This window comes from Myotis yumanensis, unplaced genomic scaffold (assembly GCF_028538775.1).
Source record: "Myotis yumanensis isolate MYYU_CA2020_CCGP unplaced genomic scaffold, mMyoYum1.0.hap1 SCAF_5, whole genome shotgun sequence".
Lineage (NCBI taxonomy): Eukaryota > Metazoa > Chordata > Mammalia > Chiroptera > Vespertilionidae > Myotis > Myotis yumanensis.
In genome coordinates this window covers 84,365,321-84,373,452 of record NW_027223756.1, presented here as the reverse complement: position 1 = coordinate 84,373,452, position 8,132 = coordinate 84,365,321, and positions in this window count along the sequence as shown.

Genomic DNA, 8,132 nt, shown 5'->3' with positions numbered 1-8,132 from the left:
GATTCATGAACTGACAGTGTATGGAAATAAAACGAATAAGTAAAGTGGGAGACTTAGAAAAATGAATGCAGTAAATAGTTCTGCTTCTTGGTTGATGCTAAGCGACCCCAGAGTTATTGGATCTGTAGCTTTCAGCTTTATAATGAGTACAATCCTAGATACCTGTTTCACCAACAATTACATAGGTAAATCACTTTCAATCTCAGCAAGTTGCTTGCTTTGGTATTTAATGGATATGAATCGTACCGTTCAGTAAAAAGCTAAAAATGATCTGCCATGTCATAGGCCCGGACACTTCAGTGACTTCAAAAAGGTGAAGGCTTTTTAGTGGAGGTTAATTGTTTGTAAGCAGAGAAACCAACTCTGGCTAATGTAAGGAAGGCAGGCATTTCTCTGAAATGGGGCAGATGAAGACAGGCCTGTGAAAGGACCCAACAAGGGCAGCTCAAGTCCTGTCAGGGTCTGCCCTGGAGTGGATCTGCATTAACCAGGGTCTCCCTTGGCTTTACTGCCCACAGAGTTGAATTGCCCAGATCCCTTTAGTTCCATGACCACCCCTAGGCCACAGGAGAGGGAAGAGTATTGAAAGATGTTCCCGTTGAGACTTAATGCAGAGGTAGATGGTGGGTCCCCAGGGAAAATAGAGTTATTGTCACAAAAGAAGAGAGAAGAAATATGGTGTGGGCACAAACAAGAGATATGTTCTACAAGTAGGAATATAGTTATTAATAGTGAAAATGAAGAAATATTGGTATAAGGAAGCATCTTCCTTTCACTTGCAGATGTGAATTAGAAAATGATGGTGTCCTATTTGTATGAATTTATTATATTTCCTGCCTGTCAGATTCATTGGACATTGTATATGATATAGACATTATGTATTTATTGAACATCAAATGGGAGACAGAAGAAACTGTATTGTAGGCCCCAACCCCTTCAATGTAGTCATGCAAAATAAGACAAGGCAGTGTAAGAAATATCGCAACTAAATATTAAGGGTAGTACAGTATGTTTCATAGGAAAATACTTTTATGGACAAGTTTTATAGACATTAAGTTTTGTTTGGCTGGGATCTTGAAAGATGAGCTGGGTTCTAGAAAGAAAAAAACAGTGTATTTGTGGGGCACTCCAGAAAGCTAATTCAGGCTAGAGGAGGAGGAGCATGAAATGGAAGTTGTGAAAGATAAATAAACAGCCATTCTACTTCCGTCAGCACAATACACTCTACTACCTTTCTTTTTTAAAAAAAATATATTTTATTGATTTTTTACAGAGAGGAAGGGAGAGAGATAGAGAGTTAGAAACATCGATGAGAGAGAAACATCGGATCAGCTGTCTCCTGCACATCTCCCACTGGGGATATGCCCCCAACCAAGGTACATGTCCTTGACCGGAATCGAACCTGGGACCTTTCAGTCTGCAGGCCGACGCTCTATCCACTGAGCCAAACCGGTTTCGCCTGCTACCTTTCTTAGTAGGTCTTTGGATGTGGAATTGTAATTTGAAAATGCAGTTATATTAGCTCTGAGTTTCTTTTCAATAGCCTTTTCATCAGCTAATTTTGAAAGACCTGCTTCTTGATCGTGTTCTAAAATCTGTTTCAGGTGCTCAAATTCAAAGAGTAAATCCAGCCTTTGGTTTCCCACCTCCTCTCTCAGTTCTAAGAGTCTTTTGCTTTGAATTGTTGTGTCACAAATCAACAAACTAGACAAGACGCCTTAATGAGCCAATTAGTTAGGAGTCAATTTATGGCACGCAGGTTCAGAGCAGATTACCTCTGTCAAATTCTGAACACCCAAAGGAGGAAGCATTCTCTTTTTATATTTTTTAGGGCCTTTGTGTAAGTTATTTTTATAGTCAGCTTATAGCCTTGACTACATATCATATCTAGCAAACACCTGTCATATCTATAAAGACAACTTGTAACCTCGAGTGTCATATCTATATAGGCACCTAGCATCAATATCAGCGTACCAGTTCCTTTAGATGGCTAGCTTGCAAGGTCAGACAATTAAGTTTATCTTTTCTATTATTCAAGCTAAAAATCAAAGTTATTTTACAGTCTAAAAATAAGAGAATTTCAAAATAGCAGAGAATTCTAAAACAGCAGTTTCAAACAGCAGTTTTCCCTAAGGAGGGATTATTACTATGCTTCATTCCCTACTGATTTTATGTAAATGAGTCAAATCATTGACTTGTGGGTTACTGTTGGGTAGGAAGTCATATCGGCTCCTGAGGACCATAAGGCTTAATGGAATTAATTTTCTGTTGAATAAAGTTAATAAACCAGTTTATAAGACAGGGGTCCAGAATGAGGGCCAGGAGTATGTGCGAGTGACTCTCGGCTTTAGTGGGTCTGATGAAGAGTTCTGGATTCTCTATTCTGCTGGTGCTGCCTTAACCCTTTGAGTACCAACCAATATCCTAGGAACTATGCAAAATTGCCAAGGCATTTTGATGATTTTACAGCAGTTTAGGGAAAAAAATTATGAATCGCAAGTAAATGAAGTTACATATTCAAAAACTTAAGGAAACCTTTACTACATTTGTTTTCATCTTTGACATATATTGTTTGCTGATTGTATTATAAAATACTAGTAGCAAAAAAATTTGACTTAGAACTGGACGCCATTTCGAAGCTTTAGGGCTACAAATCTGAGTAAACTTCATAAAATTGTAGTACCTGTAAAAAACTAGGCAGATAAATGCCAGTGGTCAATTTTAGAACTACAAACATTTGGCATCATAAGTAATCTGCACTTATGTGCCATCTGTCAATAAAGAGTGAACTATTAGCATCTAATAGTGACACTGCAGGAGGAGCACGATAGCACTCCCGGCAATTTTGGCACTTTTGGCAAAAGACAGGAGGAGCGCTATCACGCTCCCCGGCACTCTAGGGGTTAAGCTGGGTGTGATGAAGCCGTATCAAAATCCTATTGACCTTGACTGCTGAGGGGTGGTCAAGATGATGGTGTGTGGTCCTCTCCAGGTAGGAGTCAGACCATGGGTGGTAAATTTCTTTACCCAAAAAGAGTCACCAGGGTGGAAGGGATGAACCAGATCAGACATTGGTACAGACAGAGCATCTTGGACATGCTTCTGGATTCTTTCTGGGTCAACTATAAAGCCTGTAAGAACTTGACCAAAGATTGGTTATGGATTTCAGCTTTTCTAGATTGGGTTTCTGTGTAAGCTGGTGAGGTGGGTAGGTCAGGGTCTGGAAGAGTCACTAGAATCTGTAGAGGCCCCACTGGTTTTAGGGCAGCCTCCTGGGCTGCCTCATCTGCAGCCTACTTTTCTCTTGCTTCTGGGGAGTCCCCTTCTCTCACATAGGTAGAGGTGGAAAGACTTAGTTACATTTGGTAGTGCCAGTTGGCCCATTGTCCTTGCTCTGCTCATGTCTGTCTAACTGCCTAATATATTACCTCAAGGATCCTGGCTCTGAATTCTTTCAGGGAAAATGGACGTTGGATTTCTTCTGTAATTACTTCCTGCTGAGGCAGGTCAGAGGTTTTTTTCAGAGCCAAGAGATCCTTGCTGTCTGTCAGAGGGATGAGGCTTGGCCACAGAAGGAGGTGGGCTTGTACTTGGTGGAGACAAACTATTATAAAATTTAGTATTGAGCAATTAGAATAGCAAGAGTTATAACAAATGGTCTGGTGGAAGGGAAAGAAAACATTTCAGTTTTAATAACTTTTATTGAAATAGAATTTTTCTCCTTAAAATTATTCCTCTGTTTATTAAAAGAGCCAAATCAAGACTAATTTATTTATTGCATTTAATTTGGTCTGATTGTTTGCATAAACACAATAAGAATGGTAACTGACCACCTTTGCTGGAATTTCATAATTGAATCTTAATGTGCCCCATAAGGCCAGGAAGCCAAGCTATCCAGCTGCCATCAAGCCTGCCTGCAGTATCTATTGAGTTAGGTGAATCTCTCACCTGCAGCAACTCCACTCAGGCCCACGCTCTAGGCTTCAAGGCCTATCTCAGCAGCCCTCCTACTCATTGCAGCCTAGAGTGCATGGGGGTCCACGGGGACGCAGAGGTGCCCTTATTGCTTCCCTTCTACTCTAACTGCCAGTGGTGGTAGGGTATGGGCCTGACGCTCCAGCACCAGCTATTTTCAGGGCTACTAAGCAGGACACCAGACTTTTTCCGTGGCACTTTTATTGGCTTCAAGTCTTCAGAGTTTAGACAGGGCTCTTTAAAACATGACACTCCAGTCAAAGTTTTTGGTCAATAAAACCACTATTGGAAAATAGTCTTAATTGAATTTATGCAAAGAAATGTATTGCCATGATTTATTAATTAAGTATTGCCAAATTTGGGGGGAATTATATAAGGAGAAAAATATACTGACCTGCTTTAAGATCTTATGATTTCCCTTGTCAGTCCTTTTCATGGACTCTTCAGAGTAATATAACTGTCTTCAAATGGAAAGAAAAAATTAAAAATGTGTCTGTATTCAAATAGTTACAACTGTCCCTGTAGCAGGGTTCCCCCTACTTGACTTGTCCTTAAACTACATATGGTCTCTGGGAGGGGTGACACCCTCTCATAACGGACTAAGGGAGTTCTAACCCTTCACGTGTCACAGGACCTCACAGGGTCTGTAATTTCTATGACAGCGGCTGGTACTCTACTTTTCTCTGTTCTAAATAGGCCTCCCCCACTTTCCTAAAGTTGAGGTTTTTGTCACCCCTGACATGTGCATGGTCACACAGGCCTGCAAGGCAGTATACAGGCTGCCAACTGTCTCTCAATAGAGACCAAAACCTGATGAGTATTTTTCCTTGCCCATTTGGGCACCTGCCCTTTTGGTAACTGCATTCAAATCTGTAAGAGAATCAAAGGTTAATACAATATTATTAAAACAATGACGTACAATATTGGCACTGTGGCCACCTTAGGTAGCCAAATATCCTGCTACTAAACATGACACATGGTAGGGCTATACAAACATCCTAGGGGGAGGTGACTAAAGTCCATTTTTTACCTTCTTTGTCTTTCTGGAGCCATGTTCATGAGAAGAAAGCATTAGCCAACTCCATCATGTAGGACAGGGGTCCTCAAACTACGGCCGAGGGGCCACATGCCAATACAAATATTGTATTTGTTCCCGTTTTGTTTTTTTACTTCAAAATAAGATATGTGCAGTGTGCATAGGAATATGTTCAGAGTTGTTTTTATTAAACTATAGTCCGGCCCCCCAACGGTCTGAGGGACAGTGAACTGGCCCCCTGTTTAAAAAGTTTGAGGACCCCTGATGTAGGGCATTGCTCTAATTCCATGCAGGGTGATCCATGCTCTTGGCTACAACCAGCACCTGGGAGTGTAGTAGGGGAGTCATGCTGCACAGTTCTCTGTAAGCTACTGTCAGGGCTTGTGTGCAGCTGTCAGTTCTTTCTAGCCATAAACACAGTCTGTCCAATTTTTCTAAAATGCATTCTGGCATGGGAGAAAGTTGTTTTACTGTACACAGGCAGCTTAACCACTTTACAACTGGGCTTGGATTTCTGCCTAGAAAACTGTAGTCTATAAGTTCAATATGCAGTCTCTGGACCTCCTAACCCAACGGGGTCTCGGCCAGTCCCTCAATTAGACTCCTCCTCTCAGAGAGTCTGAAAGTCTTGAGCTGCTCTTTGCTAATGCCTTCCCTCCGCCCTCTCCTGTTAACCCTGTTTATCAGTTACAGGGCTTTACCATCCCTATCTCTTACTACTGCTTGATTCCTAGTGGTGAGCCAAACACAGCCAGGGCTGCAGGGAGAGACAAGTTTGCACATAGCTAAGCGCTCCAGTGATGGCTTGGGCATCAGGCCCTTGCCTTCCCACCTGTCTTCTTTCCAGGCAGAGACCGCGGCCTCCTCTGCGGGCTCCCTTGCCAGAATGTGGCATCTAGCCCCCGCTTACCCAGATGTCTTGGCCCACCCCTTGGTCTAAGAGGTTAACTCTCTCTACTGCTCTGGAAGAGTTCAAAGTCCTGAGCCCTCCATCTCAAAGGAGTGTCCTTTTTCCCATTTCTTGCAGTACCAGAAGCTGCTGCTGAAGTCTTATCTTAACCCTTTCAGTACATTTGCAACCAGGAAACTTTTACCAGCTCTATCTGCTGGTTTTACAGATCACAGGCTCGCTGCTCTATTCCTGAGGCTGCTGGAAGGCTAATAGTAGTCACTGGCTTCTGGTTTAACTGCTGTAGCAGGCAAGCCAAAGGCCTAAGTCTTTTATTGCTTTTTATAAAATGCTCATTACTCACTGGGCAGCAGATGGGCAGCTCCAGTGTCAGGTAAATGTCTGCTGTTCTCCACTTGCCACTGTTGCTGCTGTTTGGCTTTTGGGTGTCTGACCTTCCCTCCCACTTGCTGTCCTTACCCCCCCTTACCCACTCTCACTCTAGGCAAGAGTTTCTACTGGGGCTGAGGGATCTCTGGATTGCCTGACTGCAGCTTAGATATTTGGCCCTTCTACCTTCTTTGCCTGTTTTTGCTTCTCTAGTGAAGGTCTTTCCCAAGCCTCCTGTTCCCCACTGCTCTTTGGGGATCTCATTCCAAGTCCACAAGGGGTGGGGAGCCAACATGATCTCCCGACAGGGTACTTATCCCTAAAGCCTTGTCCTGACACCTAGTGTTGGGAGCACTGGCGCCTGCTAGGACCCATACATCTTCTAGATCCTTTCAGCAAAGCCAAGTGTCAAGCAGCAGGGGCACAGTTGCTCTGAGTTGTTCTGAGTTCCTATAATTTTTTAAAGATTTTTATTGATTTTTTGCAGTTTTAACCTTTTAACTAGTAAGCCAAATGCTTAAGTTCTTTATTGTGTTTTGTAAAACACTTATAATTTACTTGAGGCCCAGTGCATGAAATTCGTGCACGGGGTGTGTGTGTGTGTGTGTGTGTGTGTGTGTGTACCTCAGCCTGACCTGCACCCTCTCCAATCTGGGAGCCCTCAGGGTATGTCCTACTGACAGCTTAGGCCTATTCCCCGTGGTTCTCTGCTCTCTGCAGGGCCTGTCTGCTCCACACCGCAGCGACTGCCAAGCAGGCCATGCTGGGTGCTGCCTCCTAACTGCTGTCAGTCTCCACGGAGGTGATGAGGTTAATTTGCATACTCACCCAAAAGCCAATGGGTACTGCAGATTGGCTGGTGAGCGTAGTGGAGGGATGGTCAATTTACATGTTTCTCTTTTATTATATAGGACTAGAGGCCCAGTGCACAAAAATTTGTGCACTCGGGGGGGGGCCCCCAGCCCGGCCTGTGCCCTCTCACAGTCTGGGACCCCTCAGGAGATAACGACCTGCTGGCTTAGGCCTGCTCCCGGGTGGCAGAGGGCAGGCCCAATCCCTAGGTGCAGCCCTCGGTCAGGCTCAGAGCAGGGCCGATTGGGGAGTTGGGGCGCCGCCCCATCATGCACAGAGCAGGGAGGATCGGGAGGTTGCAATGCCACCCTCAGTCACGCTCAGGATAGACTGATTGGGGGGTTGGGGCACTGCCCCCTGTTACACTCAAGGCAGGGTCAATGGGAAGGTTGCGGCGCCACCCCCTGTTATGCACAGAGCAGGGCCGATCAGGGGGTTGAGGCGCTGCCCCCTGTCACTCACAGAGCAGGGTCCATCAGGGGGGTTGGGGCGCTGCCCCCTGTCACTCACAGAGCAGGGCCCATCAGGGGGTTGAGGAGCTCCCCGCTGTCACTCACAGAGTAGGGCCGATAGGGGAGCTGGGACACCGCCCCCTGTCACACACAGAGCAGGGCGGATCATGGGGTTGGGGCGCTGCACCCTGTCACACTCAGGGCAGGGCCAATGGGGAGGTTATGGCTCTACCCTGTCACACACAGAGCAAGGCCCGTGGAGGGGGGTTGGGGCGCCACCCTCTATTACCCACAGAGCAGGGCCGATCAGGGGGTTGGGGCGTCACCACTGTCACACTCAGGGCAGGGCCGATGGAGAGGTTATGGTTCTACCCTGTCACACACAGAGCAGGGCCAATCAGGGGGCTGGTGCGCTGCACCCTGTCACACACAGAGCCGCAGGGCAATCGGGGGATTGGGGAGCTCCCCCCTATCAGGCATAGAGCAGGGCTGATCAGGAGGTTTGGGCGCTGCCCCCTGTCACGCTGATCCTGGTGCC